Source organism: Lepisosteus platostomus, chromosome 1 (assembly GCF_059453375.1).
Source record: "Lepisosteus platostomus isolate fLepPlt1 chromosome 1, fLepPlt1.hap1, whole genome shotgun sequence".
NCBI classification, from domain to species: domain Eukaryota; kingdom Metazoa; phylum Chordata; class Actinopteri; order Semionotiformes; family Lepisosteidae; genus Lepisosteus; species Lepisosteus platostomus.
Window position 1 is genome coordinate 14,747,740 of NC_142611.1, and position 25,508 is coordinate 14,773,247.

The 25,508-nt window shown below is 34.7% G+C and overlaps 1 protein-coding gene across 2 annotated transcripts in view; it reads right to left on the minus strand.

Moving 5' to 3' along the window:
- Positions 1-25,508, minus strand: part of LOC148677756 (glucosidase 2 subunit beta-like) — a 219,366-nt gene that overhangs the window by 110,886 nt on the left and 82,972 nt on the right. The window lies entirely within an intron of this gene.

A 25,508-nucleotide genomic window follows, 5' to 3' on the forward strand; every position in this document is an offset into this window, starting at 1 on the left:
GTTTTACAATTCAAACAGGGCTCTTGGTGCCTCAGCTCTCATTCAATTAAGTTTTGTTTTGCAAACAAATCTATACTTTCGGGCTTGCTGCTACTGAAGATCAACATGTCAAAATTTTGCTAACCTCTATTGCTTATTGTGCCTACCTGCACACACTATATACAGTAGGTCAAAAGTTTGTAAGCACCACAAAATTAAATTACTGTATATGTGTTAGTTTGCAATTTTTGACTGGCATCCCACTATATTTTTTGTTATAATACACCTTGTGCCCTAGGTTTCTGCGATAAGCTCTGGATTACTGAGGCCTTTCCAGAAAGGATGTTCTTATAACAGATGGATGGTTAGAAAATACATCATTTTTTATACCAGAACCAAAAGCATGTAACATGACAAAGTCATACTGTATGACATGCATACCGTATGCAGGTTTCACTATGTGGAAACCAAGAGATTCGAGCCTGAAGTGTCCGTTCGTCAAGCCAAGCTTTATTGTATGCAAAGCCTTGAACCATATATTAAAGGGTATTTGATACCAACTAATATCAACATAATACATAGTGTATTCTGTCACAAGATATTTGATAGAACAAGAGGAATACCAACCTTGCCACAAATCATGAAGGGACTGTACGGTATATACTGTATAACCCTTGATCTTGATCAAGGCGAACTGATCCAGAAATATATTTTTAACGTTTTCATTTTTTATGATTTTGCTGTATGCTGTACATTTACAGTTTATAAAACATTCCCTTTATTCTTTATATAACAGACTTTTATTTTGTATGAAATAAAAATTAATTGTTCTTGATGTTGTTATAACTAAACAATAAACAGGTAAAAGAAAGCAACATCTTCTCTAAAGCCATATTACTTGAAGTAACATCCACCATGTTAAATTATGAACCAAGTAACAATGTGGAATTATATCTCCTTAACTTGCAACAAAGATGAATGTGATCAGTTATTTTGGCTCCACAAGTGATTTAGTTAATTTTGTTGAACACATTATACAGGTATGTATGTGATCACTGTAATAGCTTAACAAATATTGCTATGCATGTCAATAAATGTACCTGAATTCCAGGTATGTTTAAAAGTCTCTCTTCAGAGGCCACTCTAACCTTATTTGTGGAAATCATTTTAGCATTGTATATGGTGTTTTTCTTCCTGAGCAATAATATAAACCAGAATTACGAATGTTATCATAAAGAAAAACAATATGTAGTAGAAAATCATTTCAAAACAGGCAAAGGTATTATTAAAATGAAAACCATCTTGATGCTTTGTAGAAAATATGAACAATGTAACTACTATTTTTTTACAAAGTTCAAAGTGAGATGCAATCTTAAACACACTGCACTGATAATAAACCTGTAGTAAAATGTAAAAATTCAAGGAAAACAATTTAAAAATACCATACCCATCAAGGAGGATAACACATCTGAACATCAACAAAAAGCAAAAAGGGGAGAAACAAAGAAATAAAATGCTTTAATCTTTCATCTGATCTACTGCTCTAGTACCACACCACTTATCTACCCTCATAAAAACACTCTGTATAAAGTATGTTTTTAAAAAGTTATTTTATTCCAGACTGTAGATGTCAGCAGAAAAATCAGAAAATATATGCTCAGCGGCATTATGAAATCACATTAATCTTCCAGTGAAAGAACAATTGTAAAATGATCAATACTTTTCAAGCAATTATTTTGTTAATCTGCATCCAAACTTTAATTTAATGTTAATTAATGTTATATAATGTGTCATATTACTTGTCAAAGTAATTCTGTGCACATGAACTAATTTATGTTTTGAGTTATTGTACTTATGCAATTGACATTCACATCTGAATTCAACTTTAAATGAAAAATCAATGACAGAAATATATTTTCTTTACTTGGAATAAAATGGGGCATCATTTGAATGGGGTGAATAATTTTGTAGGACACTGTAGACAGTTTACAAATAGGCAGTTTAAACCTACTTGTTTTGTTCCTTTTTTTCTTAATACAAAAAAGTTGTTATATAACTATTTCCAGATATCAATTAAGGATTCTCTACTGGGATTCTTAACATTTCAAACATTTCCACTATAGTTTCTCATTCTTAAGAAAAAGCACTGCCACTTAAAATGGAAAATATATACAGTATATATATGTACCTAGACTTTGAATGATATGAGGGTAATGAGAAAAGTGCCATTTATTTTCTAGTCAAAACAGGTTATTTATTTAGGTATTTAGAGGTTAAAGTTGATAGCAGCTAAAAAGTAACTTTTAATCAGTCACAAGCAGCCCCCGAGCAAAAGTAAAAGCTGCTACAAACTCTCACTGGTATAAGTTTGTAAGCTACTGTAGCACATCTGCAGTAGACTTCTCTGAGGCATGTCTGTTACCATATGCAAGTATTTCCAAAAACCTGTGATTCTAAATTTAGTTCTGTGGGGCTCCAGGCTGACTATTATCACAGGTTCCTGTTTGCTAGAGTACTGTAAATGGGATACATCTGAATTGAAGATATATTGATGCATCAGACAGATGCATGCCTTGAGGTGAAGAAGAGCATATTAATTCAGGAAGTTTGGTGTGATTTTGTGCATTATGAATTAGTTGTATTAAGGAAGAGTAATGGTGAAATTTCATTCAATTAAAAGGATCAGCAGCAATACGGTAAAATAAGACATAACTGGTAAAAGACTAGAATTACTGCAAAGTAATTATTTTCCATCCTACACAATCATATTACGATATGCATAATCAACATGCCAAATATCTAATTCACAGACAGCACAGTGTGGTGAATTGTGCACATACTGTAGGTATTGGCAGTCTTCATTCATACGTATTATGAATTTGGTAGCACTTTAGAATAAGGCTCCAATATTAAGAGTTTATAAATGCTTTATTAATAATGAACTAAAATGCATTGTTTATTAAACTACACTTATTGGTCAGCGGCATATGTTCAAAGCTTAACGGGTTCATCCTACCAAGCAGAAGCAAAGATTTCCAAGTGAAGTGACTTGAGTGGTTTCAAACACAGATTTGCAAACTTGCTTCTCTCCTACCCCTCCCCCCGTCATCTATATTTAAATAATTTAGCTTGAATTGTCATTGCTATATACTCACTAAGATAAATTGGCATTTTTAACTCTCAAAAGGGCACCATTGATAAATTACTACGGTATAATGAGCAACGTACTAAGAATGATGAAATTTCCGTGGTCAAGAGAAAATAATCCTGAAAGCAAATAACGTTTAATTAACGTGACTATAACAGGTATTTACTGTACTTCAGACTCTCTCTCTGTAACACCTGCCCAACAGAAAAGACAGAGGAAGATAAAGGTCATAGATCAGGAGCTGAACATACTGGCAGAAGAGGTTGAGGGGAAACACGACAAGCTCTTTGCTGCCATCTGGCAGGATATTCTGTAAAAAATACATACTTGGGGATTTGTAACTACAGTATGGATATATGTCAAAAGCACTGAACAGATTCAGAACGAAAAACCAAAGGCATCTCTGCTTGCACAAAGTTAGTATAGCAGTAACTGCACTGCATTACAGGAGAGACAAACCAAAAAAACAATAAAATAACCACACTAAACTGCATTCCATAAAGCACACTGTAATGATGAAAACTGCAACAGTAAATAATACAGCATTCTACACAATGCAGTACTATCAATTGACATATATGCTCTCATGCAATATTTTAGTTGATAATAAGATATTGTCCACATTACACTAATTTAAACAAGTGTGTTGTAAATTATTCAAGAAAATTGGATAGGTTTGTGCAAATAATAGGAGAGTTGCACTGATTATTATCAACAATGTGTGAGTAATTGTCTTTAAAAGAATGAAACTGTTTAATGAACCTAGTATTCAATCTATGGGGACAATATGCATCAATAATAGTGGGCTTTCCTAAACTGGATGAAAACAAAAATATATCCCTTTGCTAACTATCAGCTTTACAGAGCCAAAGGAGAATTTGCCCAATAATGTACATTTACAGTACTCGCTTACAGTAACTATTCTTTCTCAAAAGCCCATACAGGAATTGTACCAGAGTTGAACTGTTCTATTAACTCAATGCTTGGGCCTCCAAAATTTGATATTGATGCTGAGGCAAGAGTATTCTAAAGCCTCATCATCAATAAGTCTATGAACACAGAATGGCAGGTCGGATCTAGGGTTAACTCCCTCCTTTCTGGAGTCCAGCTGTCTCTTGAAAGAAACCAGGGAATCAGCTTTGACAACAAGTCTGGGATGGCTGATCTACTGTAGGTACCCGTAGGTACTTTTGTGTAAAAATGACTCCCTTTTTTCAGTTGAAAATGACTTCTCCATAGTTTCTCCCCTGATTTGTAAAGAAGTCCACTGGGTTTTCTTCATCAACGCTTTAGAAAATGTATATGCTAATGTAATTTGCCTTTTTTATTGCTTTGCCTAGAAGATGAAAATGATGTGTTAACAAAAATATCTAAATATGCTTCAAACCTTACTCAAGATCTGTGTTGAATATATTAATCTATTTTGTTATCTGCATGTAACACACTGCAGTTCTCTATATTAAATGGAATCTACCTGCTGACTGCTTTCTAAAATTCATTTATGAAAATGTAAATATACCATATAACGTGCTCTGTTTTCTCAATTACGTCTGTAGCTTGTTCAAAGAACTGTAACTATGACCTACCTTTTTTAGAGTTTTTATGATCATTTTAATAATATCCCTCATTTCCTTTATTACTAAATGTACAATTTCACCAGGCCATAGATACATAACTTAAGTGTTTCTAGTATAAATAACTTAAGTGTTTATAATATGTTTTTATTTTCTATGTAACTACCATGTAATAAAGAACAGTGTCTTTCCTCATGCTGGGGAACACCGTTGATATATTTCTTGATAGATAGTCTAGTAAAATATGATTAAATTAGTAAAAAATATTATTAGTACATTTGATATTTCTCTTTCATCTTAAAAAAATGTCATTCTTAAGACACTTTACTGATCATTCATGTACTGCACTTTATTATTCTTTTGTTGTAGTACAGGAAAATCTGATATATACACATTTATATATATTATGCATAATAATTACATAATATATGTGACCCACTTCTATTACTTTATTGAACCACTTCAGCCACTGATTTCTTGATGTCATTTATTTGGTTTGTGTATTGAGTGAAATATGTTATATAAATATGATAAAATCTCTTCTCTTTTAAATCCACATCTACAATATCCTATTCACTAGTGTTTGACTTTTTCATTTTTTCACTGTAGGAATTTCTGAAATTATGATTACTGGTTTTGGCTTGTTTCAACACAACAAAGCTTCTTTATTTTTATTTTTGTAGAGCTCTTTTCCCCTTGATAGGAGCCATCTTTTCTAGTCCAAGTATGCACTAATGAACTGTGCAGTCAGACTAACAAAGATGGCTGACAGCCGTTTATGGAGACTGTTTTTACTACATCTATATTCAGTGTGAATTTCCCTGAAGCACTGTCACCTTTAAATCAATTTATTTATATTGCACACATGCAGTGAAAGGTACTGAAGTGAATTTCAGCCCTCTAAACTATCTATAAACCACAGGATGCCACGGGTTTTACGGCCAATTAACTCTTTGTCACAACAAGCACAACAGAGCTCTCATGAAGTGTCTGGACTCAGAGGAAAAGGTTACAAGGCATCATTGTCCTGCATATTGATAGAAACCACTGAACAAAGTGCCCAGTGGGAAAATATATTATCTAAAAAAGTTACCTAAAATCTTCTATTATTGCTTTCTTTATCGCCCTCTCTCCTTTTTGCTACACCAACAGGTAGGTTAGGTAAATCTAGTCTAGGATTTCAGAATCCAATTTTTAATGCTGCAGTTATTTTCTAAAATACAAAATGTAAAATATACTGTAAATCAGTTCTTGAATTCTCCACCAGCCTAAGGTGTCTCTTGAATGGAATTTACAGTACATACTCAGCCCTGTGGGTTTTCTGTAGGTGCTTCAGTTTCTTCTCACCTCCCAAAGACATTGGCTACAGTAGGTTAAGATGTCTTAGCTTCATATCGCTAAATTGTCACTGCATGTTTGTGTGTGTGTATGTGCACACCCTACGATAGACTAGTGACCCATCTAGGCTCTAGTTCACTCTTCTGTTCTATGCTTTTGAGAAGCCCTATGGGAGCAACAAGCTACCCAGCATGCTCTTGAAGTTAATACTCTGGCGTCTTTTAAGAAACAGCTGGATGAGCTGTTTGGATCAATCAGCCACTTAAAAACCCTCTCCTTTTTAAAGTATTTTTATCTTTTTATGATAGGCTTTGGGTTTTTGAGCCCCTTACCAGGAATAAGAGTTTTTTTTATATAATGGATGGATAGATAATAAACAACATGTAAACAGACGTTTACTGAACCAAAGGCTCTTTATACATTTGATAGTACTGTGCTCAGCCTCAGTGCTAATTTTTCACATCTGGGCTTGTTAATATAGTACATCTTAGGCCTCTACCCATGCAATATACATATTGGTTTCAACACTTCTTCTCCTCCCATTAAAGAATTCTAACACTCTGATTTGTAAAAATGTAACAAGAAGAGCAGTTCTTAAAACAAATAACTTAAAAGATGAAGTGTTTTCTCTTTTAGTTTTCTCTGTAGGTTTTGTTATGGGTTTACTCATTGTTTTCCCGAACATGAGTTTAAATTAGAGATTCATTTCTTTTGTTTAACACTTCGTTTCACCAGCTGCCATTGTAATTCAATGCGAACGACAGTAATCAAAAGCACCCTGTTTTAATAAAGCGAGTTTTAGCATTTTCAAGTTGTAATCACACACACCACCAGCCACTGTAGCACTAAAGCTATACATATTGTTAACTGTTCTTGTTAAGGAATGTACTGTTCTGTGAATTTAGAAAATTACAAAATAATTACAAAGACAAATGTACATACAAATGAACTAAAACATTTCTAGAAAAAAAGTGGTAATGCCTGGTATATTTACCCAGTATCATCATGTTGGATACACAAAGTTTGCCCTGTATAATGACATACTGTAAGCAAGCTTATGAGAGACACAGTCATTAACAGGTTTTTGCTCTCAAAGTCTGTTTAGTCGCAGATACTAAGAATCTATGTTTAATGATGTGCCTGAACAATTTGATCATTTTCAACAATTTATGCAATTATTTCATTTTTTTATCCTGTTATAATCCATCAGGACAAATTTGTCAAAACCTTTTTCTGTTTTGAAATATTGTTCATGACTAGAGAGGTAACAAAATCCTTGAAGTAACACATACATCAGAACTACACACAATGCTTAAAATGTGGTCTCATCATTGAATAACTTTTACACAAGGGTACCCATATTACATTTATAACGAGTATTCCTGATGCCTGCATAAAATACCTTGTATTCAATTAGGATGATGTGTCAATCCTTTCCTGAGCATTAAAATCCCTGTTTTTTTATGGTGCTTGCAACCCTCAACATAAAATGCAAGGTGTAGTGAATAATTTTATTTTTTTATTTCAAATTCAGGTTTCTGCACACCCCATTATCTTTTAGGCATTGTTTTTTCTGTGTCTCAGAAGGACAGTACACATGAGAGTGTCTGAACGTATGTACCTACCTGTACACAATCAGAATATCTCCTGAGGTTACACCATACACTATTACACAATTACACTATAATTTGTAACATCATGAATAAATTACCAGGTAACATTTGCTGTTATATAGTTTCTAGTCCTTAAAGTTACAGTTCAATAATGTTTAATAATTTATTCATTATAGGCAAGAAAAAGGGGAAACAAAAGTTTCAGTAAAGCTTGAAAACATCTAAACAAATGATAAAGTGTATGATAGCATTGAGTCATATATAACCCTTAAACTTAGACAGATTAATATACTTTGTGGTGTCATCACTAGTTATGAGGTTTTCCTGACCTATACTGTACAATTTTGCTCTATCACTTTTGAAGGTAAAGCATCTTTATAGCAGCCGTGAATGTGCCAGAAGACAATGGCAGACTTATTACCTTTCTTTTTCTTCAGTTAACTTCAGCTATAAATGCTATGTGCTCTTCACCTTTCTCTTTTTGATTCTCAGCAGGTCATGTATTTTTCATACATGGATCATTTACAGATCTCCTGGTATGCAATGGCACAGGAAGTTTTTGTGGATGGTATAATTGTTTCCTTCATACTGTAGATTAAACTCATCTGAAATATACACAATGTTGGGAAATTACATAAGCAATTATAAGCCGTTATGTCCAGTGTAATAACCTGGAAATAAGTATTACTGAATATGGTTATTACAAGTTTATTACAAAAACAAAGCAAAAACAAGTTTGAATATTTTACAGGGCATGCATTTCTATGAACCACAGTATGCACAACTTTAGTCTCTTTTTGATTTAAAAAATGGTGAAAGCTGATGCAGGTTCATTACACTTAAAGGATAAAGGTCTATTGGTCAGCAGTATAAACCCAACAAAATCTGGGAAAACGATGGAAAGTGAAGAAGGTTAAACATGGCTTTTTATTTCTTTCCACTGTAAAGAGGTGTTAAGAGAGGCAGAATAAGATGAAGATCCTTAATCAAGCAGCTAAAACCCAGGATTAACACATCAAAATCATGGAGAGGCATAATTCAGAATAGTTGACTATGGTTTTTACCAAAGTATTCACACTAAAAAAACTTGGATAATCCTAGAGATCATTGAACATCTGATCAATATTCTAAACACCTATTGTACCAATATTAAGGGACTTACAAAAATCAGAGACATCCACATCTGCTCATATGCTAAAAGTCATACTTAAAATAAATGTATCCTCTCACACATCTGTTAGTAAAATAATTTGACCACATAAATAAAATGATCTGAATTTTACTCTTTAAATTTTGAAAATCAAAAACAACAAACTGAACTGGCCTTTAGGATGAGTTAATATGTTCACTACGGTAAAGCTAGATTACATGAAATAATATAATCATTTCTGGTCATAGTGTAATGGACTCAACTAGTGTCACTAATTAACAGCACAAGCGAAGCAAAATAATTTGAACATATACCAGGTGAGCCCTATCTCAACCAGAAGGATTGAATTTGCAACCTCACAAATGCTGGACATCTGGGTCTTAAGAAAGTTTTCATTTTCATTGGGATTTTACATGCTACATTCAGAAATAACATCTAATTTCTCTATAGCTACAAAAACAAAGAATACAAAGAAATTAAGTTTTTATCAGACTGAGTATTCAGATGTCCAGTATTTTTTCTATCTGATGGCAATCTTTTAGTTTGTAAACTGTACCACAAAGATAATTCCCTGCGGATACCTGTAGGTTCTCAGGTTCAAATACCAGAAATAAGGTCTAAGGAGACTTACTGTATTTGACAATGTTTCAGTGGGACAAGGACAGTGGGGAATTAGAAAAGGATGAATTAACTTGGGAAAATATCTAATAGCCAATTTCTTAAAAAAACATAATGCACAAAAATTATGAACTACTAAAAGCCATCATAGTGTGAGAAGAATGTCTACCGTTTTTACAAGTAAAAAACTGTAAAGATCCCAAGAGCTGTGACAGGTAAGCAACAGGGTTGGACTGTTGTACATTGCAATCCTCAATGTCCCATCTGGTGTATATACCATATGTTATTCACACTAAATGACATTTACCTATATACTGCAGCACATCTGATTTATGCCTGGTTCAACATGGGAGCAAAACACTAAGAGTCACATATCAGAGCCGTAAAATCAATCGGCTTAGCAACTGGCACTTCCAGATCAGTCTTTACATATACCGTATATACAGTTCATCAAAGAAACTCAACTCTCAAGTCTGACATATTTAATAAAATAAAGATCCCAGAAATGTGACCAAAATACAGATCAGTGTATCATGAAAAGTTTTTAGTTTGAATTGTGATGCACTATAAAGTTAGTATTTTGTAATACCTCCCGAGTATTAACAATCCTGATAAACCTGAGATTGATAGTACTTAATAGTTTGATTGATGTATATAATAGTACTTGTTCAGTCTCTAATAAGACTGTTGTGTGACATTCTGCCACATTTTCCACAGTTTCCCGGCTGCCAGCTAGCAACGGATCACAGTTGTTTGGTATTGATGGCTTTGTCACTTGATACCAAGTCTTGCTTGACTCAGGTCAGAAGAAGAATCTGGCAACAGTAAGATGTGAAAATTGATTTCTTGAAAGCGTATCATTGTAGTCTTGGAGCTGTGTGGTCCTGCATTGGCTTGCGGGAATGGAAAATACTCTTGGCTCAAGAACTTGGCTTCGAGGACTAAATGTAACACTGAGCAGTAATATTGCCATCAATCTGCACCCAAGACATTCTTTTGTTAAAGCGCATTCCCCCCATGTTATCACACTTCCACTATCCATCTGTTCCATCAGTTGGCTTGAACAATGTAAGTTGGTATAGCCCTCATCACAACATATTCACATATAAAACACCATTCACCAGAGACTGCACTCTAGAGTCCTCTAGACCACATGCGCTAAGTAAACAGAATTATGTATGTGTCCAATGCATTGCTCATTTAAAAAATGTTGAATTTTTATTGGAATTCATTTTAAATGTTTATGTCGGGGACACTAAAACCAATTAAACTCATTCACAAGAAAGGCAATTACTATTTGCCGTGTAGAATTATTTTCTTCATTTCCTTATTTCTCTTTTCCCATTTCTTAAATACTACACAATATATCCCCTGCTTTCAGACAATGATTGTCAGTGTTTTCATTTTAATAGGTAAATCAATTTGACTGGATGTCATTTTCTTGATGAACAGTCTCTCTTACTTGCAGCTGAATGTAAAACAATTAAAAAACAGCATGGGGCACAAATTTAAATTAGTTAAATAATTATACAAACTGTATAATTCAAACAATCGGAACTTTGTATATTTGTCATGTTGTACATCCTCATGTTGTTTTCCATAATGTTTTTCAGAAAATAAAAGAATTACAGTTCCAATATTTCTGCATTTCACAAGATGCTCTGTCAATCAATAGGTCTATGGAGATAAACAGGTCTTACTGCTTTACAAAACTTACATTAACTGTATGTGACACAGCTTCATCAACTGTACTTTAAAAAGGAATGACAAATCTTATCTACAGTATAATGTACTGTAGCACAATGCACAAACAACACTGATAGAACTGCTAAGCAAAAGCTGCTTACAGTATGTGTTACTAAGAAATAAGTTTTGAATAACTGTTAAATTTATTTTAAACAATGTTCCATTTGAAGCACAGCCCTTGTTCTGGAGTATTACAGTGCAAAATCATTCTGTATAGTATACAAAGATTATACCAGTATTCATAATGGTCTCTTCATAATAGTTTTGTTGAATGTAAATGAAACATTTTAAAACTTCTAGAAGCATACAATGTGTTTTGCTGAATCAATTCTTTCAGAAAGGTAAACGTTTCTGAGAGCTCAATGAAGTTCTGTCTGGCAAATTACTGTTTCTCTGTGAGTATGATGACTAGTTTAATAATTTGGAGGTTCAGGAACATCTTTTTAGCTCCATGGCTCACAGACAAAAAAACAAAACAAAGGAAATGTCTTTTACTTTTAAACAACAAATGAACACATACTATACACAGTATACACATACGGTAGTAATACAGAAATTAAGTTACAAGTGAAATTACAAGTCAAGATTCTAATGTTTTGATTCAAAAAGAACTTGGAAATCCATATGGAATCTATTTAAACACACAAAACCTTCTTCTATGTTATGTGGAACCTAAAGGTACAGGTATCACAGGAGAACATATACTGGGTTATACTGTATCTGAATGCTTTGAGAAAACAATATACAGTGTGTACTACAATATCTAGGCCAAATTAGTATGTTGATTTGTGATTAACACATTTTTTTAACGTTTCTGGAACAGAAAAATGGAATTGTGTTTATGTTTGTAATATTATGAGTCTCAGTAAGAAAGAAATGTAATAATCTGCCCTTTCAACTTTAAGAATGATTATTGAAATTATACTTAGTCCTACAATAACCTGCTCTTATTGACTTTTTATTCCACATTATGAGTACAATGATAAAACCTAGTACCGGAGTTACTAGCCCAATATATTTTTATATGCTGTATACTGTCCTGCTGCTTTACTGACAAAAAACCTGCTGCATTCTCTTGATCTTTATTCACAGCTTGTCTTCTAAAACAGGATCTTCAGAAAAGCAAAGGTCAAACAGAGATTTTTAAAATGCATTGTTTTTTCTCCTCAAGTAAATATCTGAAAGGTTAATTCACAAAGGGAATGCCACCCTGTTATTTTAGCACACAAGGTAGATTTAATGTTTTGTTAATCTACACACAAATGTATCAATAATTTTAATAGTAACAATTCTGTGCAACTGAAGGTGTCTTTTTATTGTTGCGCTGTTAATTCTTTCTCATTATTCGCTCTTTAAGTCAAAACAGTGATAAATAACACATTCCGAAATATATACCGATGGTGTTGGGTTTATTCATCTATGACAATACAGACCTTTTGAACGCAAAGGATCTGATGGACCAACAGCAGTTGTGCCTAGAGGAACTGTCGAAAATCCCCTATTAAAAGTGCCAGAACCTCTTAGAGCACTACATGAAGCATTTTGTAAGTGGAATACATGCTACAGGAGGATTGTTGTAGTATAAATTTGTTTTAGTGCAAAGTGTGTGTTTTAAAATCAGATAAAAATATAAAATTAGAGGAAGCTAAAAAACAAATGTGTGATGATAAATATAAAATACTTAATGAGGCGCATTTAAGAGCATGGCTTCTGGATCTTTAGACACTCACAAGTTATTTGTATTCCAATGGCTAAATCAACAATAACCCCTTCTGTCTGGAGAGGAGGATACTGTACCACCCCTTTCATGTATTATGAACAAAGCTACAGTACATGCCATGATAACCCCTCATAATATCAGGCACAAATCACACCTCATAGGAAAGAATCAGTAAAATCACTTACATACTAGAATGAAATACAATATAATAATGATTTAAATATTAGCATTCACATGGAGTGTCTTGCAAAATTATTCTCCCCATTCCAATTAACACTTTTTTTTAAATGTTACACATAATATATACACTTTTTAAAGTGAATATTTCCCATCTGAATTTAAATGCTCAAACTACACCCTTATATAGTATGGGTGAAAGAAAATAAAAAAACAACAATACTGGCAAAAACAAATTCAAAAACTAAATTACTGTACTGTATATTGACACTATGAGCATTGAAATGTAGGTCGCTATAGCAAACCTAAATTAATTAAGGGGCATGAAATTACTTTCTCGAAGTAATTCGTTTCTCGAAAAGAGTAGGGGTGTAACCCCGGCGTCCTGGCCAAATTTCCCATCGGCCCTTACCAATCATGGCCTCCTAATAATCCCCCTCTATGAATTGGCTACATCACTCTGCTCTCCTCCACACTGATAGCTGATGTGTGGTGAGCGTTCTGGCGCACTATGGCTGCCGTCGCATCATCCAGGTGGATGCTGCACATTGGTGGTGGTGGAGGGGAGTCCCCATTACCTGTAAAGTGCTTTGAGTGGAGTGTCCAGAAAAGCACTATATAAATGCCTTGCGAAAGTATTCGGCCCCCTTGAACTTTTCAACCTTTTGCCACATTTCAGGCTTCAAACATAAAGATATAAATTTTTTATTTTATGTGAAGAATCACCAACAAGTGGGACACAATTGTGAAGTGGAACGAAATCTATTGGATTTTTGAAACTTTTTTAACTAATAAAAAAATGAAAAGTGGGGCGTGCAAAATTATTCACCCCCCTTGCGTTAATACTTTGTAGAGCCACCTTTTGCTGCGATTACAGCTGCAAGTCGCTTGGGGTATGTCTCTATCAGTTTTGCACATCGAGAGACTGAAATTCTTGCCCATTCTTCCTTGCAAAACAGCTCGAGCTCAGTGAGGTTGAATGGACAGCGTTTGTGAACAGCAGTTTTCAGCTCTTTCCACAGATTCTCGATTGGATTCAGGTCTGGACTTTGACTTGGCCATTCAAACATCTGGATACGTTTATTTGTGAACCATTCCTTTGTAGATTTTGCTGTATGTTTGGGATCATTGTCTTGTTGGAAGATAAATCTCCGTCCCAGTTTCAGGTCTTTTGCAGACTCCAACAGGTTTTCATCCAGAATGGTCCTGTATTTGGCTGCATCCATCTTCCCCTCAATTTTAACCATCTTCCCTGTCCCTGCTGAAGAAAAGCAGGCCCAAACCATGATGCTGCCACCACCATGTTTGACAGTGGGGATGGTGTGTTGAGGGTGATGAGCTGTGTTGCTTTTACGCCAAACATATCGTTTTGCATTGTGGCCAAAAAGTTCGATTTTGGTTTCATCTGACCAGAGCACCTTCTTCCACATGTTTGGGGTGTCTCCCAGGTGGCTTGTGGCAAACTTTAGACGAGACTTTTTAAGGATATCTTTGAGAAATGGCTTTCTTCTTGCCACTCTTCCATAAAGGCCAGATTTGTGCAGTGTAAGACTGATTGTTGTCCTATGGACAGACTCTCCCACCTCAGCTGTAGTTCTCTGCAGTTCATCCAGAGTGATCATGGGCCTCTTGGCTGCATCTCTGATCAGTCTTCTCCTTGTCTGAGCTGAAAGTTTAGAGGGACGGCCAGGTCTTGGTAGATTTGCAGTGGTCTGATACTCCTTCCATTTCAAGATGATCGCTTGCACAGTGCTCCTTGGGATGTTTGAAGCTTGGGAAATCTTTTTGTATCCAAATCCGGCTTTAAACTTCTCCACAACAGTATTACGGACCTGCCTGGTGTGTTCCTTGGTCTTCGTGATGCTCTCTGCGCTTTCAACAGAACCTTGAGACTATCACAGAGCAGGTGCATTTATACAGAGACTTGATTACACACAGGTGGATTCTATTTATCACCATCAGTCATTTAGGACAACATTGGATCATTCAGAGATCCTCGCTGAACTTCTGGAGTGAGTTTGCTGCACTGAAAGTAAAGGGGCCGAATAATTTTGCACGCCCCACTTTTCATTTTTTTATTAGTTAAAAAAGTTTCAAAAATCCAATAGATTTCGTTCCACTTCACAATTGTGTCCCACTTGTTGGTGATTCTTCACATAAAATAAAAAATTTATATCTTTATGTTTGAAGCCTGAAATGTGGCAAAAGGTTGAAAAGTTCAAGGGGGCCGAATACTTTCGCAAGGCACTGTAAGTGCTTATTATATAAGCGATTATTATTATTACTTTGACAAATCACACAGTTGAATAGCCTCAGACTGCAATTTGTATTTGTGTATTTCAATCAGTAATTGAGGTTTTTGTGATTTTAGAAAAAATATATATACAGTATATCTGTATGGTCAGTGAGGTAATGAATTTCAAGCAGATTTTACCATGAAGACCAAAGAGTTTTCATAATAATTCAGGGAAAAAACTGTAGCAAGGCATAATTTACTGTAGTAAAAGTTAATACATTTTAGAAGCTGACTATTCATTGTAGTACAGTAAAGCCTTTCATTAAGAAGTGGAAGGTGTACAGTATCATAGTACCCAGACAATGCCTGGATCACAGTCCCTACAAAACTGAGCTGCCAGGCAAAGAAGAAACTAGTTAGGAATACCGCCATCAAGCCAACAGTGACTTTGAAAGAGTTACACATTTCAATAGTTGAGATGAAAGAAAATGTCCATGATTTAACAAAAATCCCAGTTACCTCACAATGCTGGCCCATCTGACAAAGTGAAAAACACATCTTGTATCCAGCATAGAGCTTACATCAAAAGATACTGCAAACATATTGCAAAAAGGATTTAAGGTCAGACAAGACAAAATCAGAGCCTTTTGTTCTAAATGCAAAGCATCTGGCATCTGGTACATAGCCAACACCAAGTCAGTATCATTCCTTTTGTCAAGTATTATATTGACAACATAATGTTTTAGTTCTCATAGCTTTAGCTTCTCATCATTAGGGACTGGGAAGCTTATCAAAACTGACAGGAAAACGTGTGGCTCAAAATATAAGCAAATGCTAGAGTACACCTGTGATAGTTTGCTAAAAACCTAGCAGACAAGGACTCAAGACAAGTCAGAAGCTATACTGAAATGGCTTAGTAAAAAGCCCAGGGTCAGTCAAAGTTTTGACTTGAATCTGGTAGAATAAATTACATAAATTACAGATAATATTTTCATTAAACCACAGTCACATTTTTTTATGCTGTTCTGAAGGCACACTGTCCACATGTATTTAAATAAAATTGGTTATTGCAAATGAAACTGTTCAGGTTAGAGAACTGAAGCAATGGTAAATCAGCTACAATATAAACAATAATTGGTATGCAAAGGAACACGTATTGGGTTTATTCCATGCTGAAAAGTGAAGAAAGAATACACAACGTTTCGGCCGTGGAGCCTTCTTTAGGTGTGAGAAAGACAGGTCACTAAGCAAAGGAAATGTAGCAGGAGAACAAAAGTTGGGAGAAAGGAGGAGCAAGAGGTGGGAGCAGGGGATAGACAGAGTTGCAAATTAGACAGAGTTGGTGGTGTGAAGTTAGGATAGGTGAAGAGAGGTGTGAAATGAAACCTACAATGAATAGAGAGAATTTAGAAGAAAAGTAGTCTGTCGTTGAGACTCCATGGCTGAAACGTTGTGCTTTCTTTCTTCTCTTTTCGGTATGGAATAAACCCATTACTTGTTCCTTTCCTGCCTATGCATGCTGACGCAGCTACCCACCTGATATAATTGGTACTGTATGTATATTTCCTGTTACTCTCAGCCTTCTATGAATGTAATTATCAGTTACTGTGGTCTTCAGCCTGTTTGGTGAAAAGCACAGGTGTAGTGTATCAGCTAGGACTCTGCACTAAGGTGCAGTGGTTTACTTATTCCAGTCCACAGCATTGGACAATGTGATATACTTGAGGAAGGTAATTTACCCTATTTACTCACCTGCTATGGATTATGTCTCCCTACAGGAAAAGCAGTCTAATCAGTCAGCATAAAATAAAGGTTTGCAAAGGACTGCATCTGAGTACAGTAACAAATATCCATTATACATACACTTCAGTTCATTACGATATAAGGATTCTCACATTTCATATGCTTGATTCATGCCCATATTAACATTAAATGTGGTTACTGAGCAGAATTGTTCCCTTGCAAGAACATTTGAATCCACATACAGTACCCTTGCCTGTGTAACAAAGTAACAGGTTTGTGAAACCTTTGTTAAATACTGCTGTTGTGATTTTTTTTAATCTTACGTCTAACTGAAAACATGTTTCTTTCTTAGCATTGTGGCTAGAGTGCAAGCTACACTTGCAAAGCAGTACAAATAAAAAATGTAGCTTGCACTACAGCCACCATGCTATGACACAACTGGTCCTCAGACAGTAATTCCTGAGATTGGTTTAACACAGCATTGGTGTGCAGTTCTGGTCCTTGGCCTTTGGTGTGTCAGTCCTGCTGGTTTGCAGGTCTCCAATGTCTCTTTAAGGCAACAGCACCTGAAGACTTGGGAGAAGCGGTTAAATTAGTCAAGTAAAACCAGTAATCATCTGGTTTAGCTGATTAAGAGCTGAGATGGAAAAAAAAAACTTACAGATGCACAGGCCCTCCTGTACATGAACACATCACACTAAAATTAGACTTTTACATTTCTGTATCAGCAGACCTTCAAAGATAAAAATGCCCTTGTTAATTCAAAAATGACCAGGCTATGCCTTGACTCATCTCTTGACATGGTACTATATTACTAATGTCCTTTCTGGCCTCCATTGACTGCCTACAGCCTAGATGATCAACTATACTGTAAGCCCCTTCTACTCTAAGCTGCGTGTGGCCTGATGCCTAGTTACCTGTCTGAGTCAATCAGCTGCTACACTCCAGGCGGTGCCCTGTGCTCTGCTGATACTGACCTTCTTCATGTTCCTGTTCTCTTGCCTGCTGCTTTTGATGGATGTTGCTTCAGTCACAGTGGTTTCTGTTCCTCAGAAGGTTTTATCATAAGGCTAAAAAACTGTAACTAAAAATTTACAGTCCCCCAAAAGTAGCTGTGCTGTCATATCACCTACAGTATTGTCAGATATTGCAAGTATTTTATTATTTTTCACCGGCGAGGCATAGGACCTTTATTTGTCCTGTGAAACTTACTGAGGATGCTATATACAATATATGACGTATATCTGAATAAATATGAGTATATGTACATAATAAATATCATACTAATTTGTTTTCAGAATATTTGGTCATTACTATTATTATAGCCTGCTCTATTTAGTATACACACTAAAACTAAAAAATAATAATAAGGATTTCACAAAGAGAAACAGATGTAAAGGATTTATTTACAAGGTGAGTACCACTGGGTTAATGTTTTCCAAGCAGATGTACAATATCATGGCAGACCTCTTTTTTGGACTGTTCTGTAGACTCAATGACAAGAAACAGGGCTTTACACAACAATGAGTTTTACAACTCCCTTACCTGGGTCGGCACTTAATATGACATCCTGCAACTAAAAAGGCTAACATGGGGAGCAAGTCTTTTCTATAGCAGGATTTTCTCCAAGGGAATACATTGCAATAGCTTTATTTCTATGAAGAATTATAATAGCTTGTGCTGTCATCCAGTCAGTAAATAACTAGGTACAGCAATTTAGATCCTCTTGTATGTCTATTTTGTTTTTAGTTTATCTTTTCTTTCTTTTACAGAGCCATCAGATACCTCAGTAAACATGACCATGCATCTGGATTTGCATTTTTGTGAATAAATTATATTGTGGTCCCAAGATAAGCAGCAGTGATGCTCAATTTCTATCATTCATCTGCTCTACCATGCATTAACCCTAATCATAAGGGACTACTGAAGTGAGAGATGGTATTCAGAATTCATGTTTTATAAAAACCCGAGGCCCTCTGGGGCACTGACTATGAACTGTGAGGATGGTTAATTTAGGTCTGATAATGATGCATGCTCATGCCTGCCAAGGACAAGGATAAGAGCAGATCTGTGCTGTGTGAGACAGGCAGACACAACCTCAGTCTATTAAAAGCAAAATCAGAATTCATAGGTGAAAGGTGACAATCCACCGCAGACCAGTCTTTTAAATACTTAGTATGCATGCTAAAGTAAAATAGGCGAAACCTATTATGATTGTGCACAGCCCTTTTCCTCCCAATTAAGCTAGAGAGATCCACATTGTCTTCCTTTGGAGGATTCTTTTAGTAATATTTGTCTGTGCAAAGGAAAAAGGGTGGATTGCAGCACATGAATATTCCGCATGAGTAATGTTGCACATGCTTATTTCTGACATATCCACTTTCCACAGGGAAATATCACCCCTATAATGCAAGAGAACCATCTGTTATCTGTTGCCGGTGTTACTGAAATGATACATTCCATTTCCCTTTGAAGAAAAGACTGACACTTAACCGTTATACATATACAACTCTTTAAAATTCAGCCTTTTTCCACATTTCTATCAATGTATTTTGACACTTGATCATGTTTTTGAATTTTCTTTAAAAATACATTGAAGATGAAAAGACATTTTACACAGCCTCTTGTTGGGAAGTGTGTGTTTACAAATAATCTGCATTAAGAAAAACCACAGACTGTAAATGTCCAAAACCTTAAAATAAACAAAAGATGAATAATAGTACCACTGGCACTGGAATGATGTGAATGGTGATTATGACCATGATGATGATGTTTTCTACCTGCTATTGTTTTTTCTTCTGTCACCTGTTTATTTTACAACGATCCTTTTACAAAGGGAAATTTGTCTTTTCATCAATATAGATGTTAATTTCCTATTCATCATAAAAACATAGCTAATTGATTCTGTAGTTTCTTACAGCTCTTCATTTGTGCTTTTTTCTTAAAAGTGTTTCTATGTCTTCTCCAGACATTCTTTTCTGTGTTTTCCTTATCTTTGCTGAATGGTTTTGCAATCCTTTAAGCTGAACAATGTCTCATACAGTATACTGTATACTGTATATTCCCTAATCCTTGTTTCCAGTTATTCCTTCCCTAATACTTGTATCTTGTAAAACAATTACTTCACTGAATTACTGTATTAAGAAAATATAATGTCAAACTTATCATTTAAAATAAACTTTTTATTTTTAGGACAATTTACTGTGCACTTATACTGTAGGTTTAAAAATAAAGCCTATCATGTACAGTACTTCAGTCCAAAATTTCAATGGAAAGCAGGTGATTTGGAAAAAAAAGAAAAACACCATTAAATGACCATTCATTGCTGCCTTAAATTACACAAATTTGAGTAAAATCTTTGAACTTGTACAAAAAAACCCAGAAAAAAATAAATACAACAATTTTCTGAAACCATTAAATGCATTCAGACTGTCTCTAACTGGTTACCTCCATTAATTGGTTCTAAGTATTGATTCCATTGATATTTTTTAACTGTGAAAGCCTCTAAATCACTGTTAAACACATCAATGCTTCCCCACTTAAACATACTGTATCTTCAGCAGAGTAGACAATAAAAGAGCACTATGACAATCAGTAAAACAGGTTAACATTAAGACAGAAAAGCAGACATTGTCTTAATATAATTTAACACTGATTACTGATTTACTGATTATAAGCCAGAATGCTGTAAACATTACACAGATATAATGATGGAACATATAATTACATATAAACCATATATCATATTTGCATATTTGAGTTTGCTCAAGAATTGTCTGTGTTCAGATTACAGCTTCTGTTTTTTTCTCTTAATTAAAGCATGCAGTTAGTGCATCTGTAGGTGTCTTTCTTAATTCCCCATAGTGACAGCTGTAGTAGCCACTACAGTGCCTATTTCTGATTAAAACCTTTCATACATTAAATTTTCTAACATCACACAGCTACTGTATAACATTTACATAATAAATTTAAACTGTCCTTTTACACATGGAAACTGCACTGTTGTAATATACTATATATATTAATAAAGAGGATTTTCTTTTATGAGATTAAAATGTACAGAAATATACAGTTAAAAACTGTATTTAAATTTAAATAATGCAATGTTAAAAAGTAAAACAAAAAAAAGTATCAAAATAAATTACCATTGATTTTTTTCTTCACATGTATGATTAAGTATGGTAGAATTATACTTTTTATACTTTTAGCAGGTATCGACTATTGTAACTGTTAGGTAGATGTACTGTACAAACTGCAGCTGACAGACAAGGGGAAGTAAATTAATGGTTAGGATATCAGTAATATAAGTGAAAGAACTATTGCACAAATTATGAGGTGACAGAACTTGGAAATTGCACTTGAAATATTTATTAAACAGGCGTGTTTTGTGTTGTTTATCTTTTCACAGCTCATTTTGTTTAACAATAAAAAGTAATTCGCCATTATATACAGTTGTTCAAAGAATCCCTGACTGGAATGTCTGGTCCAGATGGAAGAGTACTACAAGCAGCTACGACCTGGATTTCTTCGGAGTACTGACTGTACTGTCCTCTTAGTGTGTCACAATTTGACATCCAGCCAAACTCCCTTCAAAAATTACATCTGAGTCAGGAATCCAAGCTTCAATGTTTTATTGAACATACAGTAAGCATGTCAGTCTAACATTAAGTACAAATGACCAGCAGGCAGTGCAAAATTGCTTAAACTATAAATTGAAGGCAGAATACTGACCAAGCTCAGCCTTTCTTAGTTTCCAAGCTCTAATACTTCTACTACAATGTAATGCAGCTACCTAGGTTTAATGCCAAAGGGGCCTGTTTTTTTAAGGTAGGGCTGTTCTTTCATGCAGATGGAAGCAGCCTTATTTTTTGAGAGGAAGAAAGAAGTCATTTTTGTGAGAATGCCACCATCTTGTCTTAATATTCAGTCCCAATGATATGGCCTCGAGACAAGATGGCTGCTTGTGAATTGGGAAAACCTGTAGAATGAGGCACAGCTGGTTTGAAGGAACAGCCTCACTCTGAGGGAGTGGAATTCCATCTGAGGGAAATGAGTTGTAAGGATAGGATCTGTGTGGAATTAGCCACTCCTCCATGCTAATTGAGAGGCTTATAATACCAGTTGGGAGGAAAAAGGTTTCAGACTGTATCTAGGCTATAGCAGGGAAGGAGGAAAGAGACCTTGTTAGAAACAGACAGCATTGCAGGACTTGTCAAGCTAGAAATACTGAAAAAAGACATGCCTGTGTTGGTATAGCCCATAAAAATGACAAATTTCTTCTTTGAATGTGAGCTGCTAGAAGTGTTTTTGAAATTGCTAGCAAAAAAAATATTGTAGCTTACGTTACCTCTCACAGTCTGAAGAATACCAATTATTAATTCTTAACAAATTCTTTAGGTTATCTTTAGTCTTCATGGAATGGTTTTCATACATTTTTAAAATACTCTCAAGTAAAGACTGGGATTCACTTTATGAGACCAAGTCTCTTTAAATCTAAATTCCTCGTCTGTTCAAACCCCATAAAGAGTTTATTTGAGTATATTTAACAGTGGTGACGTGTTGCTTTCTAGAACTCTCCTCTAGAGCTGGCATGAGTCTGGAATATAAGACATTGGAAAAGCAAAGATCCTAATTGTTTCCTTCATGTTGTGTAACCTGCTTTAAAACTGTTCCTCAATTTCTGAGAAGCAATCAATTAACAACAGATGTTTTGTTAGTCCGGTCATCATTCATATAACTAAATTGCATTTACTGTATGAGTCTTTTTCAACACATACAAATCATAGTAACAGCACACATATAATACACAACAGAAGCAAAAAACAACATTGCAACATTGGAATATACAGTAAGCATAAGAAATTGACTGAGAAAAATGGAGAATAGGTCAATTACACATGAAAAGCTTCAGTGAAAAGATACATATGGTATACTGTATGTTATAAGAATCAAGTCAGAATTTGACTGTCTACCCAAGGACAACCAATTTCTTATTTTTAACCTACTTGAGTGAAACTTTGGATCACTGTCCTATCCTTAAAGTGAACCAGTTTTAGATCTGAAGCAGGCCTTTCTTTAAGATTTACCAGTATCTTGCTTCATCTATATTCCCAACAGTCTTCACAAGCTTCCCAGTCCATACTGATGAGAAGTAAAATTCTATAATGCCTTTCACCATGCTAGACAGAACAGATGATGTTAAGTGAGAGATACACTATGTTAGGTTTGCATCAGATGTGATTCTTACCATTTAGACCAAAAAATAAGTTTCAATTTTGTCTTGCCTGACCACAAAAACTTTTGACAGATGCTTGCAGTATCGGTTAAGTGCTTTATTGCAAACCCCACACAGAATTCAAGATGTTTTAATTCAGTTCCTGTTACTAAACACTCTAACATTTTAAAGAGTTGTGATAGACCTCAAAGTGGGTTCTCTAACTAATTCCACCCTTGCCTGACTGCTCAGTCTGCAAGAACAGTGTAGTGATCTAGATATGATATAATGTCTGGTGCCTTCCACTTCTTAAAGATTGACATCACCATGTTCAAAGAGATATTAAAGGGCTTTGAAATGTTTTATTACTGATCCCCTGATCTGTTCCTTTAAACACCTTTATACCCAAGTTGTTTTGAAAGTTCATTGGTCTTTATGTTTACATATTTGCTTGAAATTCACTACCTGACAAAAGAAAGTTACATACAGTATACAGTACAAGTACTGTGTATATTTATTCTGAAATCATGTGAATCACAATTAATGCACACAGAGGTCACTCTATCACTGTGTGGCTCATTAAGGTAATTTTGTGCACATAAATTTTAAAGGATTTGAATACTTATGCAATCACAATTTGTCTAGTTTAATCTGATCTACTTCTTTATGCTTTTTTGTTTTGAGTGTGTAGAGTAGGTTGTGTATGAGCAAATTTAATATTTATATTTACAGTATATAGTCCTACTTCAAAGTGTCATGACTGTAAGATTTAAAATAACAAAATGTGAAAACTGTGCAAGGGTCTGTATGTTTGCAAAACACTAATTATTCCTCTTTGGTTCATATAATTTGCATGGCCAATTTATGATTTAGAAATAATTGTCAATGCCATGCGTCAATCTGTAATTGCTATTACGTGGTTACAATGTTGTTATTTTCCTGCTATTATCTGGAAACATTATGTTTATGTATAGTATTAATGTGTATTTGTCTTAGCTTAATTATCTTTTTTAAAAGCAGAAAAAGACCAGGGGGGAAAGGGCTCCTGTGGGTCACTAGAGGGCAGTACTACTATGTAGTCAAAAGCACAGAAAACTGCTAAATTATATAACTTGCTACTTATAACCAAGCACTTAGTTCAAAATAAAGTGCATCAGAATCATGCATTAATACTGAATTTAGGATCCTAAACCAGCTGATCAAAGAAACTTTTTATTTTTTATGAGAACTTGCCTGTACAGTAAGATTAAGACAAAGAAAGAAACATTAAACACTGCCTCAAATATAGCACAAAATACTGCCTCAAATATGTATTCCAATTTGCTGCTGAAATACTAAAGGCAACTAACTGTGTATTTTCTTTTTAATTGAAGGAAGCGGACACCTGCAGCTAAGTTGTGGAGTCAAAATATATCGGAAAACAACATCAACTTAATGAGTCATTGTATCACCATTAGATTTTTACTTTTTTTACTGCATCAGTGTGAAACCAGGGATTTATTTTTTTAAAGTCCTGATATATTAAATAAGCACAGGAAATCACTAGTTAAAATATTAAGGGATTTTGTGAAATTCCTGTCTTCACATTCTTGCTGCTACAAGAAGCAAGTCTACATGTATAGTACAAGTTACAGTGTGGAGCTGTCAGTGTGAAATCTACAAGGGCACAAGTGGAGGGTGGAGGTTAATTCCACTCTGAAGAATTTTCTACGCCAGACACTTGAACCTCTAAACATAAAAACAGATCTTCCAAAGTGGTTGTTTCTTTCAAAGGGATCAGTATACAGTATATCACTGAAGTTGTCTTTATTTTAAAAAAAGCTGAAGTTTGAACTTGTACATTTTTTACCTTTCCAGCTTTCAATGCAGTTTTGGAAATTATTTTTTAATTGGTCTTTTCTTCTTTCCCCTCAACTACTAAAATGGTATTGGTAGACCACATTTTTGTCACTTTGTGTTTTTTCAGTGAATTCTGACAACAGATTGGGAAAGAACCAGACAGACTGTCGGTGTGCATTCTGAAGTACACTAAAAGACTAAAAGGCTGCACTAAAGATGTTTATTCGGCATATTGGAAGCGTGCCTTTATAGAGGTATTTTAGATGACAATTTTCATACAATAAACAACAAAAAGTCAAAATAGCAAGGTACTGTAGGATGTTGCATATTTTAATATCATATGATATATATTTTTCAAGCTGATAACTTTAGAAAATAAAAAACATTGAATGTAAAGAAGGAACTAGTTTATC